This window comes from Patiria miniata, unplaced genomic scaffold (assembly GCF_015706575.1).
Source record: "Patiria miniata isolate m_02_andy unplaced genomic scaffold, ASM1570657v1 HiC_scaffold_7, whole genome shotgun sequence".
NCBI classification, from domain to species: Eukaryota; Metazoa; Echinodermata; class Asteroidea; order Valvatida; family Asterinidae; genus Patiria; species Patiria miniata.
Window position 1 is genome coordinate 37,966,766 of NW_024037074.1, and position 15,288 is coordinate 37,982,053.

The window sequence follows — 15,288 nt, forward strand, 5'->3', positions numbered from 1 at the left end:
TCCGCAATAGCCTACAAGGATGAGTAAGACTCTGAGACCTAACCTGATGTAACACCTGTGAATACAGAAAGGTCTGCATTGGGTACATCGGTGAAGAGCTTAGCGCTGGACTCATGAACACAAAGCACATGGTTCTTTGAGGAGATTACAGGTAATTTGTGATAATTCAGCATTTCACCAATGGGTATAACACCTCATCATAAGTATTGAGTGCCACAATCCTTGCCGAGTCTGAAAGGCCTTGGATGTCTGGCACAGGATTTTTCTGCAGGACATCAGTTTCATCATCAGTGATATCTGGAGTCCTTTGCTGTGCTAGCAGCTCAATATTCCATAGGCCTTCAATATACTCACTCCACCAATACTTAACATCTAGTTCCCCTTTTAGTTTTTATGTGGGTGTCTGTACTCAAAACTCAGCTCTGTAAGTTACATGTACTCATTTGACATTCTATAGTGAACAAAAGTTGCACTTTCTTGCCTTAGGTTAATTGCCCAGTCTTGTCTATTATGCCTTTCTTGCCTTATGTTAATTGCCCACCCTTGTCTGCCTATATTCTTGCTTAAAGTGCCAATTCTGGAATAAATTGCCAATATTCTTGCTTTATTTGCCAATATTCTTGCTTCAAGTGCCAATATTCTTGCTTCATTTGCCAATATTCTTGCTTCAAACGCCAATATTCTTGTTTCGAATGCCAAAATTCTTGCCTTAAGTGCCAAAATTCTTGCTTAAAGTGCCAATTTTCTTGCTTCAAGTGCCAATTTTCTTGCTTCATTTGCCAATATTCTTGCTTCAAGTGCCAATATTCTTGCTTCATTTGCCAATATTCTTGCTTCAAGTGCCAATGATTCTTGCTTCAAATGCCAAAAGTCTTGCCTTAAGTGCCAAAATTCTTGCTTAAAGTGCCAATTTTCTTGCTTCAAGTGCCAATTTTCTTGCTTCAAGTGCGAATATTCTTGCTTCAAGTGCCAAAATTCTTGCTTAAAGTGCCAAAATTCTTGCTTCAATTAAGTGCCAATATTCTTGCTTCAAGTGCCGAAATTCTTGCTTAAAGTGCCAATGCTTGCTTAAAGTGACAACTCTTGCTTAAAGTGCCAATCATTGCCATGTTGTCATAATGTCTATATGCCTGCTGCCATCTCTTGCTATAATCACATGTCCCTTCTTACTTATACTGTCATACGTGAAATATATTGTTCCAGTCCAAGCTGCCATGCATCAACCCTTCTCGCCATGTACACTCCCATTCTAGACACACAATGCCACTTTCTTTCCTCAATTAGTTCAATCGATGGCTGGATTGAACGTCTACATGTAGTTCAAGAGATATTTTAGGTCAAGATGTATTCAAAGTTATCCCTAGCTAAGTTTTGTAGTCATAATAAATAAAATTGGGTAAAAGTTCACACTGAAAGCCACAGCCTTTAATACACTGTTTATTTCAATTAGTTGTGTTGGATACTAGTATAACTGTTGCAAGCAGGTCATCACCCACATTAGGTAAACCATGCAAAGCCAAACCATTGGCACCAGTTGCCTTTCATGTGGACTGCCACACAAGTAATGCTCACATGCAAACGTATGGTGAGTAACCACTTAATTTAGTCACTTCCTTTGAAAAACATGTTTACCAGAAATCTTGAAACAGAAATTGTTTGAAACAACATGAAAAAAAGACTATGAAACGTAATACATTCAGCATTTTCAATCCTTTCTTTTTATAACTTCAAATATGTGTTACTTTCTAGTTTTGATAGCTTTTTGATAAGCATATTTTGTTGGTGTCTTTTTACAAGTGACATTTCTTGAATGTTTCAGAACTTGGGGCCAGAGAAAGCAAACCCTACTACATGTACATGTAAGAAGGATTATGCCATTGTTAACTGTGTGTAAGTGTTGCCTAAAGTAGGCTTACTCAAAACAGTTGGTCAAAACTTTGGGCTTGGTCCATGTAGCAAGTGCAAGGGCATAAATGTAGAAAAATAAGGAATGATTTGTTTTTTATTTAAATAAGGTTGTTTTGTTTCTTAATTTCCATCAATTTTTGTACAAAACATTTATTTTTAGAATGACATGATATTTTTATTTATAAATAAATGCTAAGTGAACCCTCCCTCTTAAGGTGGCAATTTCAGCAAGTCCAGCTCAGCAGTCAGAATAAATCAACTGACTGTTTTTAACAGTATAGTGTTCCCTGTCTTCATAAGTCCCAGTTGCATGCCTGAAAACAGTGAAAGTACATGAGTATTTGAATAATAATTATTTAGAAAAAAAGTTTCTTAATTATATTTTGATAAAACACTAAGGCACACAAATTTTATTCATTTTAAACGTGTTTCTTACGGGTTCGTTTAACTGTTTAAAAATGATTCAGTTCAATGTTATAAAATTTCAATTGATTAGGCCTATTTCACTTGAAAAATATTCCTAACCTAGCAATTTGCTCCCAGGATTCCTCCATTTACATGAATGAGGAAACTAGTATTTTTAAGTTGGTCAGCAGTAATTCTCACTGTTGGGAGATATCGATCCCATCTATAGACAACACAACTGAATGAGTGAGTGGGCAGCGCAATAAAGAGATAGTGACAGCAGTTTCAAGATTCAACACATTTTTATAATAAAGTAATGCTCAAAAATAAATATAGATGAAATCCTAAGCAGCCTGGGTAGGAAACGGACTTGCGCGCCGATTGCGTGCCTCCAAAAGCATGTGCTACAACCCCTGTTTGAGTCAATGCAGCACTCGCTATGCAGCACATCCAAGCCACGCATTAAATAATGTACATGCATACTCACAGACCTGACCAATAAGCATGCCAGCCCGTCACACTGATATTAATTACATTAAAAACAAATTACAATTTTGCCAGTATACAAAGGTACCTCTTCTTAATTCTGGTACTGGAGGTGTCCTACAATTTTATAGTTTGCTTTACTTTATGAGAACATACTAAGGGAATACTTGAAGAACATGTTCAGAACAATTTAAGAACAATTTAAGAACTTTTTTCAAACAACTTAAGAATAATTTCAGAACAATTTAAAAGCACTATAATAATTCTTTTACATTAGAAGACGTCTCTAATGGAAGCAGTATCTCAAAAAGAATAATTTGGGACCTAACCGTTTATTTCTTCTTAAGCTTGGCATCAAAGATGATGTCAAACACCCACATCCTCTTCTGTTCCTTGGTTGCGATGCTGGACTGAAACTTGCTGATGTTTACGTCACCTTGGTAACAGTCCCTCTCAATGTCTCCTCAAGGTCAATGTCTGGCACCAGCTCACAGGAACTGGTCCCAGTTGGACATTGTTTTTGATGCTGGACCATTTATTGATATGGCACTCCAGTCTGGTCGACTGCTGCCCTTTTCTCCTTCAGAACCCAGGTTATGGTGTCGTTCTTTAGTTGGGCCTCCCTTATGGCGTCGCTTATTTTGATTGGCTCTGCATGTAGAGATCAGGCCTGCATGGCTTTTTGTGCAGGTGACTCGGATATGGTATCAGCATCTCCGGATATACCTTCTTCCAAAGCCATTCCAAACTGACATCATGGTCTGTGAATGATGGTGTAGTGGTAACCATCATGCAAACTGCCCTTCTGGATTACGGAAGTTTGTGAGCGATGATAGGGAGCCATGATCCGTCCGGATTATAATCTTACGCCCATAGAGGTATTGCTTGCAATGCTTGAGGAAGTGGACAACAGCCAGCAATTTACGCCTTGTTACTCAGTAATTAGGTTTTGGTTTTGATGGGGTCTACCCGATATTCCCCAATACCTATGTTCCCCAAGGTCCTTAGGGTTAGGGTTAGGCTTAGGGTTAGATGATTAGCATTAGGGTTAGATGCTTAGGGTTAGATGGTTAGGGTTAGATGCTTAAGGTTAGATGATTAAGGTTTATAGATGCTTAGGGTTAGATGCTTAGGGTTAGATGCTTAGGTTTAGATGCTTTTAAAGGGTTAGGGTTGGGGAACATGTATTGTGGAACATAGGTGTGCACCCTTACATAGGCGATAACTCTTTCTTTCCCATCCTGAACTAGTGAGAGAACTGCACTGATCCCATCCCCACTGGCATCGGTATTGAGTATGTATTGGCTCTCCAGTTGAGAGTGACCCAGGATGGGGGCCTCCTGCAATCCTGTCTTGAGGGTGTTGAAAGAGCTGTCACACTCCTCGTCCCAAATGAAATCACAATTCTTCTTGGTTAAACAGTGTAGTGACCGTGCTATGTTTGCGAAGCTCCTTATAAACGTATAATAGCAGACGAGTCCATGAAAACTTCGGACTTCCTTTACATTTATGGGTGTTGGCGGTAATCTTTGTGGTTTGACTACGATGTCGGGGTTGTTTGAGTTTGTTGATGGTGAATAGTTCTTGCGTGGTCATGTTTTTTTGCCGATTTCTTAGCCTGATGTGGGCCAGTTCGAATTTTGTGGCTTCCAAATATTCTTGTAGTGTTGCACTAGGGGATGATTTTGGATGCCAGTTTGACGGTAGTTTGAAGGGATGGTTTTTGGAGCATTTGTGACGCATTAGAAATGCAATTCTTAGTCTTCGATTGAAGGTATTTAGGTCACTTACAAGTGATTTGCAGTTTGGTTGAGCAGGAGTAGGTACGAAATTTAGGACTTTTCCTAAAGCAATTATTTCGGTTTGCGATAGTGAAGCTTTGGATAGGTTAGTTATGAAGGATTGACATTGTTCTACTGATGAGCGCAAATGATTGGAGTTGGCTCGTGTGGTTTTCGATTTGCATTTGTCAGTGAAGTGTTTAGATTTCTGTAGACTTAGTGATCTCTTGGTTTCTTTGTTGAGTTTCCTTCTTGTTATGGCAGATAACGGGTTTGTGGTTTGAATGTAACGGATAAGGTAGAATGGGTTATACATGTATGCCAGAGGTGGGGTTATTTATTATAATAATCTTATAATAAAAGCTGTATGGCACGATATCTCTTTTGAGAAGATGTGATGGTCCTGAAAAGTTTGAAGATCGGCTAGTAGGTGTGTGATGGTCTTGACCCTGGAAATCTTCAGCAAGTTGTTCTTGAGCTTATAGTGTCTGGCGTTGGTCAGCTGGGCCTCGGTGAAATTGAGCTGGTGCTAGTATTCTTCTAGCGTTACCTTTGTGAATAGCAATGATGTTCTTTTTTGGAGATTGCTCCAGCATTCCTGGAATGATTTCTGAAATTTCAGAGATCAGTGTGGGTGTGGTGGCTGTAGCTTTACTTCGATGTACGGTGGTGGTGTAGTAGTCTCGATTGACCGGAACAGGAGCCGTATTTGGGGGGTGATGTGACTTTTGACAGACATCAAGTTGTCGACGGTTTCTGCCAAGAGCTTCACCTGTTTGAATTTTTTGTCTGGTATAGTCGGTGTGAGACTGTTGTCGGTGTGGTTTTTGATGTGGATTGGCCAGAATCTAATTCAAGGGACAGAAGAAGTAAATCATCGTCGCTTGGGGTGCTGGATGTGATGGAGCTAGATGGAGATGGTGGCGGCCGGCTGGACTTGCTCTTGCTCTTGCTTGTCTTGGTCTTGCTAAGTTTGGACATCTTACTGAACTGATCGGAAATCCGAATATGGTGCTCAAATGCAGCGGCTGGTTGTGACAACCAGTCATGTTATGAGCTGAAAAGTGCGTGGAAATGATGCTGATGCTGCCAGCAGGCCACTATAGTAGTTAATGGGGACACCACACGAATGAATCACGGTCAAATACAAGACTTATCGAACAAGAGGAACACCTCAATGAGAAACATGTAGTACCTCCCTCTCTCTTCAGTTCGATGGTGCAATTTGCGCTCAGTGGCCATTACTAGTCCACACCAACAATCTTGATGCACTGCTGATCTTGATGGAGCTGCAAGTCCCTGTCCGGTCCACTGCTTTGTGTCGTTCTTCCATGATGTTGTTGGACGACCTCTCTGTCTCTTTCCATCGACCGACACCTGGATTATTTCTTTGTTGAATTCTCCGCGGCGCATGACATGGCCAAAGAAACGCATCTTCCGTACAGCCATCTGTTTTCTCCGCATCAACTCACTCCCTATGGTATCCTCCTCTCCATCCACGACACTCGGAGAACACGTCTGTACTCCCAGATCTCAAAGGCATCCACTCTATCCTGGTCGGCCCTTGTCATGGCCCAGGACTCACAACCATAGGAGGCTATAGCTATAAACAGTAACACACATTATAACAATAAAACAATAATAATATAAAAGACATCAATACAGTAATACATTATATTATAAGAATTATGCACAGAAGATAATATTGCACTATGAGACAAAACAAAACAAGAAAAAAACATGTTCTCATCATAAAAAAACACCACATTCTGAAAAAGGAAAAATATACTTAAAGCAACAAAACAAGGATTAAAAATGACGGGCCTGGTGTGCTATTACCCCAATTTGAGTCTATGCAGCGCTCTGTTCCCTGGCTAGCAACAGACTGATGCGCAACGCCTCTTCTTCGCGAAAGTACGCCCTCAATGATTGTGCGCTACCAAACTGATCAGGTGACGCGCTTCATAGCAGCACTTCACGCGCTTCATAGTTGTCGACTCTAATATGTCGGAATCAATACTGTATACTCACCAGCTGAACTTTGCAAATGGATTTGAACATTTCATTGGATTAATACCTTTGGCAATGAAGGGTTAATGTAACTGCAGAAATAGATTCAACATTAATGCCACTGTACTCTGTGTGCCTCTGTGTTTCATCGAAATATAATTTGGAAACTGTTCTCTGATTAATTTCATTTAAACACGATGATGTAGGCCTACTTTGACAAATAAAAATGGTAATCTATGTCGTTGGCACGACATATGGATGTCGTGCCAACTTTCTAACCATAAATATTTGACTTTCTTCAATTAATGACTATCAAAAACTGTTGAAAATACCAGTAAAATGTGAAATTATTCTTTTAAATTAGAAAACTCTGGAAATATTTGAAAAATATAGTACTCAAGTAATTTCAGAACAGTTTTTACTCATACGCATATGTTATTGAGGATTAAGTTATAGCATAATAATTAATATGGTAATATTTATTGTCCTTTCGTAGTCAAGTCGAATATGTCTGAGTCAATACTTTATACTCATCAGCTTAACTTTGAAAGTTTAGTTGCATGTGAATGCTTCATGGGAATAATACTGAAGGCAATGATGAAGGATTAACGTTACTGCGAACATTGATTAAATAAGAACAATATGCCACCTTACTCTTTGAAAATATATTAAATATGGCATTTTACTGTACCAGAGTATTGGTGTACAGAACAGGTCTTAATATAAACATGTAGGATACTTACATGTAAGTTGGGGTTTGCTTTCTCTGACGATCAAATTGCTTGAGAGTCATCAAATTAAAATCAATGTTGACTCCAATGAAACTTCTGCAATGTGCCAAATTGAATGTCAGTTGGAAGACCACCTTACCACTGGCCAGTTGTTTGGTGGTTAGCTATGCTATTTTATACGTGCACACTAATCAGTATTCACAGCCTTTTACAATCCCACAAGGACAAGCAGGACCTGAAGTGCAGACTTGGAGAATCTGCTGCGAATGTGGTGAAGTGCAAGACATCACCTACGAGACTCGGTGAATAAAGATCCCTGTTTTGGCCCATCCTCACTGGACAGTCCAATGGGTCACCTATACCCAAGGACTCGGCACCCATAGCAATGTTTCCCCACTTTAGCAAGCCTACGGGTCTTCTATACCCATGGCATCTTACTCCTGTGCTGGGCCCAGGGACAATAGACCTGCTTCGTTTACCTTCACTGGAGGAGCAGTTATGATTGACTGTACTCTGTGAGGAGCATCTCCATAGCCTTCAAGGAAAGCACCAGCTTCTCTTGTCTCATTAGCATCTCCTGTCTCTGATGATGCACAGAATGGAGACCATGGAGCCATGGAAACATGAGCTTGCCCCAGTTGCTGGTTTCACTTTAAAGGTAAGACTGTGCCACACTTTTTAATCGTTGTGAAGAGAAAATATCTCTGAAGAAAAATGTGTAATCTCCTTGGTGAAAACTGAATAACACAGCGATTGTTGGCCTCTACTTTTTGAATCCCCTCATGCAAAGTTGTTCTTGTCATGTGGATTAATTGTCTTTGTGACTTTGAAACATTGCAAATCATAATACGCATCTAGTCAATATCTATGTTGGTTCATTTTCCTGCCAACTAAGTTTGCATGTCTTTAAACCGTACAATTAAATACGGGTTCTTTTCCATCGTAAACAGTCTGGAGGCTGGCTACCCTTATATGCTGTACCTCTTTCCTGTTTGAGTAAATCTTTCACCGAGAGCTTGGTCTTCTATGATTCCTTCGGCTAGGCCACTTTTTTCCCCTGTGTCCCTTTCTGTTGCCTTGATGAATTTGCCCTGCTAGTGTGTCATTGTGTAGGTTGTTTTGCCTGACAAAATGACCAAATATTGCAATATGATCAAATATGGCAATTAATTTCTCAAGGGTGTTACTATATACTCCAATAAATATCACTTTCAAACGAATGTTTGATGTGAAGTGTAAAATTTCTTTAAAATGCTACTTTGACACAAAGTATGGCTTCTCTCAATGACCAAATCTTGGTCGGCAGCTAAATTTTCTGTGAAGCTACTGGACAAGCATTATCAGATAGTGATTTTGCTGTGGATTATTTCTCTTCTCATTACAACTGCAACTTCTCGAGGAATCTAAGAAAGCAATTGCAAGAATGTAAAAAGAAAATAGTTTTTAATTTGACTGGGTTTTAACAATTGTGTAACATGGTGCACAACTCAAAAACAAAAAGAAAGAAAGTTTTAATACCGGTTGATAAAAGAAGTAATTAGAAGTCCCCCCCCCCTTCCATTTTTCGCGTGAAACACCTCATAGTTAGGTTGAATGATGAAGATCTAATTTCCTATCTGTGGGAATTTTTTCCAAGCTAAAGTTGTAATATAAATATTAAAATGATTGTTGTGTGGTGTATGAACATATGAAGAGTATATTTCCCAAATGCGATATATGTATACATGTACGTCATTGTCTTCCCTTTGAGAAGAATCCTACTCTCCCCTGGCTGCCCAAAAGCAGTTTCAACAGCTGTTATAGGGTGTCCCTCCAAAAAACGCATCAGTTACAAAAACTGTGATGATGAACAATCAAGAAACTTTGATGATATAAACTTTGGTAGTGTATAGTGCACTTGACCATTAGCTTTGATTGAATACCAATTGCAATTTATGTTCTTTCCGGTTGGCTGAGCAATCTTTTTTTAACTGATGTACAATAAAATGAAAATTGCCGCATTTGGAAATGTGGAGAGATTTGGAGAATAGGCAAAAAGACTTCCAAATAACTGTTGATATGATGCAGTGTCATGAAGTCTGTCTTCTTTGGACATTTTTAAAGAGTGACAAAATTGAAGACTCATTTTTTGTTCCTGTTGATAGCAGGTTATTGAATTTGATGTTAGATGTGAAATCCAGATAACCAATGCTTCTAAAATGCAGCAGTGGGCATTTCAGACTACGGTACTTAAGTCAAACAATGAATACTCAGGCATCCGGAAAAGGATCAACTTACAATTGGTGTCATATTGAAGCTAATGCCCTAGCGCATCTTGCAAAACCAAATTTATATGATGACAATGTTACATTTTTCTACAATCCCATTACAATTTCCCAAAATCGTAACTGTTGCATTTTTTTTTACGGGGCACCCTGTTTACTTAAACTGAACTTAAGAACACAATAGAGCCAAAAATTAAGTTTGGAAACAGCTGTGCACAATTTGCACAGGTCTGCTATTATCATCTTGATTTTTTATTCTGTCATCAATATACTGGTAATTACCACATTAGCATCTGGATCTGTATTGTATTACAATGTATTTATTCACTAAAAATCAATAAATCATAGGGTGCCTTCAAGTAGCTCACCAGGATCGAGTCTGTTAAGGGAGACGTTAGCGATGACAGCCGAACTAATCGAACATTCAACCGCGGGCCATCACGATCCTCATGTGACGTCCGTAGCCACTATAGCCACTGACAAAACGCCCATTTCAGACTGGGCTAAGTTTGAGATTTACTGCTTTTTAGTCTGTTGCAAAAGAAAAAAAAGGTTGGGCTGGAATTATAGCCTCTAAAATTGAAATTAACTAAATAAATAATGACCCTTTTCCTTGAAATAAGTTGATTTTTGGGTCCGCTCAATGTTTCCGCTGTTCGGCCGCCAACTTTTTTCGTTTCTTGAAATGAACAACACATGTACATTTTCATGTGACCTGTTCCCACCACTGAGTCTGCTCCTTGAGCAGTTTCTGTGGTGGCTGACTCGAGTGAGCCCCTAGAATGACATCAGAATTAATTTTAACGGCAACAGGCTAACATTAGGCATCGATCTGGGTGAGCTACAATGTACTCAAACGTACCCTAAGAGTGCAGGGACAGTTTTGGGTGCTTATACAGTGAGTAATTGGCAGGGCACTTTTGGGCGCTACAGTGACTATAAAGTTGAAATAAAATATGCAGGTCTGTACCAGGGATGGGTGCTAATACATGTACCTTTGAAAAGTGTTATTTGTACATGTACAGCCAAATTATGTTTTTGTTGTGTAATTTATGGTTTGCATACATTTTGCTTGAACAGTTTAAGTCTTTTTACAGCTTGCAATATTAGGTTTTGCCCATCACCGACATATAAACACTGTCTACTCAGTGTGTTACCCCCGAGGAGAGGGTTAAACAATCTCACGTGCTCGGTGGTCGAGTGGTAAGACGTCTGCTCAACAAAGCAGAAGGTTGTGGGTTCGATTCCCACCCGAGTGCTTTTGCTGACTTTCACTCTGGGGGTAACACACTGATACAGTGTTTATACGTCAATGAAGGGCAACACCTAATATTGATGCAATTTCCATCTTATGAATAGTCTTTAAAACTGGATATGAACACTCCCCGATAGAAACGATACACTCATTTGAAAATCCTCTGTACGGGCCTGGCATATCTTTTAAAAGTAAAGGCCTCATTGGCCTACCGGTACGGGTTGGAGGTAACTTATCTTTATATGATTATTTGCACAATTCCTCAAAAATTTGCTTACTAAAATATCTGTTAAATAAAGGCACAAATTTTGTTCATGGTCTTTCTATTTTATTTTAGTTTATAACACCTCACCCACAGATTCTGTGTCTTGATTGGCTGAGAGCGAGTCACATGGTACTTTCTATTTTTGCTATCTTTCTGTGCACAGCCAAAAGTACTATACCCGTAGCAACCAAAGAACTATACCATTAGCAACGTAAGTACTATACCCATGGCGCGGCATTTGTGTGCAAATGCATGCTGGTGTGCGCGTATTGTTTGAGAGCGCGCCACAGAGTTGGGTTCAAACACTTCGTGAAGGGGTGGTTTGGAAGAGAGAAATACATTTCCCACCAATTTTATATTGGAATTGAATTTTATTGTAACTGTGTTCAGATTTACATAATTTAAAACATTAAACCCAAGCAGAATCTGTTGGTGAGGTGTTATAAAACAAATATTGACTGCTTTATCTCATGGTGTAGTAAAACAAGCCTCCCTCGGTGATCCATGGAGCATTCTATTTTCCCTCGGCTTTGCCTCAGGAAGAATGGATCACCTCGGGAGGCTAATTTTACTACACCACTCGAAGCAGCCAATATTTGTATATTATATATTTTATATTTATATTTTTAAATTTTATTTACATTTCTGTATTTGCAAATGATATTATTGTCCTTTCAAGACAGCTTTTGCTATTGATTGTAATTTATCATTTGTCTGTACAATCTGTTGAAAAGCACAGATTATAGGCCTACAGTGCCTGTAATTATAGTATAAATTATCCTGATGCAAATTCCATCAAAAGTCAAATACTGACAAAGTGTAATTTTTCTAATGATGAATAAAGAGAGCCACATGTTTGCAATTGTAGTGGCTTGGTGTAAGAGTATGGTCTTGTACTATCAACAGCCCTTTTACAGGACAGAAAAATGTATTGACAAAACTCTGAAAATGAAAAGTATGCTAACAATTTCACAAATATGACTAAAAATAGGGAAATTGTTCAAGCTATACATGTTGACCAATTATAAAGCTCTAGCACGTCAATGCCATATGGTGTATTTACTAATGTGGGGCGTTTATTGCTCAATATACATGGCACTCAAGCACAAAGCTGAAGGTACCGTGGAGCACTTGGTCTTGTAGAACGCCATGCCCAACACCATGGGAGTCTTACAATATTGATCCAATTTCGTACCAGAGGCCATCTGCCCATTCACTGCTTGCACAGTATACATGTACCATGATCAAAACAGGGTACATTGAAAACAAAAGTGGAGATAGCATTGGCTTCCTTGGTGAGTGCAAGATACAGTTATTACACAGTATTGGTGTGCAATGCCATATTTATTTACAAGATGGTTTTTATGCCTATACATGTAAGCCATGGACTGCATCTTAGTGTCGAGACATGATATGAATGTGCATTTATTTTGGTGTAAAGTGAAAACTTTACCTGGGTTACAGCCAAATGTATATGAAAATGTGAGCATGATTGATCTGGCAAGTATTCTAAAGAATAATGTAATAAGTAGTGTATGCGGCTGTGTCATTGCAATTGCTTCTTCAGGGAGTTTGGACCCTGCCAGTGCCAACCAAAGGGTCTCGATCTCAGGGTGACAAGTTTGCAGTGCAGTGGAAACGATCATAGGTGAACTTTGCGCCATCACTGATCAACACGAGGCATTGATGCACGGTGGAATATTTGTCTCTAAAGAAACACGGCAGAGCTCTTCACGCACAGTTTAAGTTAGCAGGAAAATGACAGTGACAGCTCATCAGATCCTGGTCCACTTTGACTAGTATTATGCAGAAGAACACCTGCAGTGTTAAAAATCCAGGATAAGACTTACTGGAAGATGTGCAAGAAACTTGGCATAAACACCTGCAGACTCAACTAGGCCTGAAATGATTGCAAGTAGTACAAGCTGCCCCTTGCTTACACAGCTAAATGGGTAACTGTACATGAATACGCCTAGTGGGATGGTTGTTTTTCCCTGAGCTGTCACATCGGTAATCCTGCCGAACCCCACTAACGGTGAAACAGATAAGCATCTAGTTGGGCTGTTTAAAGATGTCTGTATCCTAGGATACTGCAAAGCCAGAGATGATGTTCATCTGAGCATGCTTGTACATCAGATATTCTGCCATTGAAGTGGCTCAATAGAAACTGTACGTGCACATGTTTTCCTGAGCTGTAGAGACGTTGCAGAGACAAAACTGGAAAGTTTGCAGCAGAACATGGCATACATGCATGTCGATGGTCTTGGATTAATTAGTTCTGATGACGTTTTCTGAGCTCAATGCATGGCAGTGAGTCCACTTAATAACCTCCAACACTGCAGTGGGACATCTGAAACAGCAGCTTTTTGTGTATGTCCTGGGTTAGTTTGAGCTGTGGGTCACTCTGCAGAAATCCGCCGAACCTGAAACTTTGCAGCAGGACTTGGCATAGATGATCAAGGATTCAGCTCTGATAGTGATGTTTTCTGATGACCTCTTCAGCATTACAGAGACTCAGCTAGATCGAGACCCTTAAACGATGCAGTGGCACGTGGCATAAAGGCAAGATGCTTGTAATCAGCACAGAGTTAAAAAGAGGAGGCGCCTGATCCTTGGAATAACCCAACATCAGGGTGACGGCGGGGTATCAGTATCCTGCTGTCGGTAAAGGCGTAATCCTCTACTCATGTTCGGGACTGAAGTTTTACATGATATGCATAATTCATCTCAAGTGAGCTTTTATTCAAAAGAAAAAGTAAGATTCTTATCAATAACACTTTAATATTTGATCCAGCAGCATTTAAATTTATTGCTGTTTATACTTCATTGAACCAAAGCATTTAACAGCTTATAATTTTAGCAAATGTATATTTTTGTGCTCACTTTTCATTGGGATGAATTCTTTTTAATGGATACTATAAGTGACTTTTGATGGAAATTGCATAAGGTTGGTGTAATGTTAATGTACAGTTTTCTGTAATGACATGGTAATTCTCAATTTTAACCCTCCTGCTGTTTCAACAAACACAGACAGTTAAAAAAAAAGAATCCTCTTCCCCAGCCATGCTTCATATTTCCTAGATCATATTTCATGCAAGCTAGCACATGACTAGTCAAATTTAGTCAGCAGGCAAGAAGTACATGTACATGTAGGTACAGCTGTCTTATCAATCATCTACAGTCAAAGCATTGCTGTATCAAGTTACATAAACAGTCACAGCCAGTCAATCCTGCTTTATGTAGGCTGGGAGCTCTAAACTGTTGAAAAAAGTCACTTGATTGATTTTGACTGAAAGGACAACTTTTAAACAGAATGTATGTTTGCATAGGAGGGTTAACGTTGGTTTTTGCCGGAATTTGCCCTTCACTGATTACGGCAGTGGAGGGCAAAATCCAGTGAAATTTTGGCTTACATGTAAATACATGTAGGTGTTCAGACCGAATGCCTTTGTCAAAACTAATTGCATTACAGTGGCGTATATTAAGCTGGGTGGTGGGGGAGGGGGGGTAGGTAGCCCCCTGGCAGCCCAAAACACCCAATAAAAACAAATAGTCTTTTTAAGAGCTTTTAAGATGCTTCAGACATCGCCCCCCCCCCCCTGAAAAGATATACGCTACTGATTACACTCATAGTACATGTACATGTATCCTAATTTTTGTTTAATAAGTTAATTAATGCACTTGTGCCTGCCAACCTACATGTACCTGAGATTGATGCTCGATAAAAATCAATTTTTTTTTTTCAAATGATTTTGGACTGAATATTGCTTTCTGTTTTAGTGGCAAACACAAGCAAAGGTGCTAGTTTGTTGTACATGTATATAGCCCAACCATAACGCCAAGGCCACGTGTTGGCTACAAACTATTGAAAAAACACAGAAAGACATAAAGTCATAGTGAAATTTTTCGTATTTAAGTGGAATTGAACTTGAAAGTTCATCATGCCAATGTGGTTTTTGTTGCCTGTGGATATGTTTTCCATGAGTGTGATGCCATTTTCTTTGACATTTTTGTGTGGTATGTGGAAATAAGGAATAGGCACCTAATCCTCGGAATAACCCAACATCAGGGTGACACTGGGGGTATCTCCAGCTGTCGGTGATGGCGCCAATAACTCTAAATATACCTTGAACAGTTTAGGAGCCCTGTGTTAGATAATATGACTGTTTTAACACTTCATTTT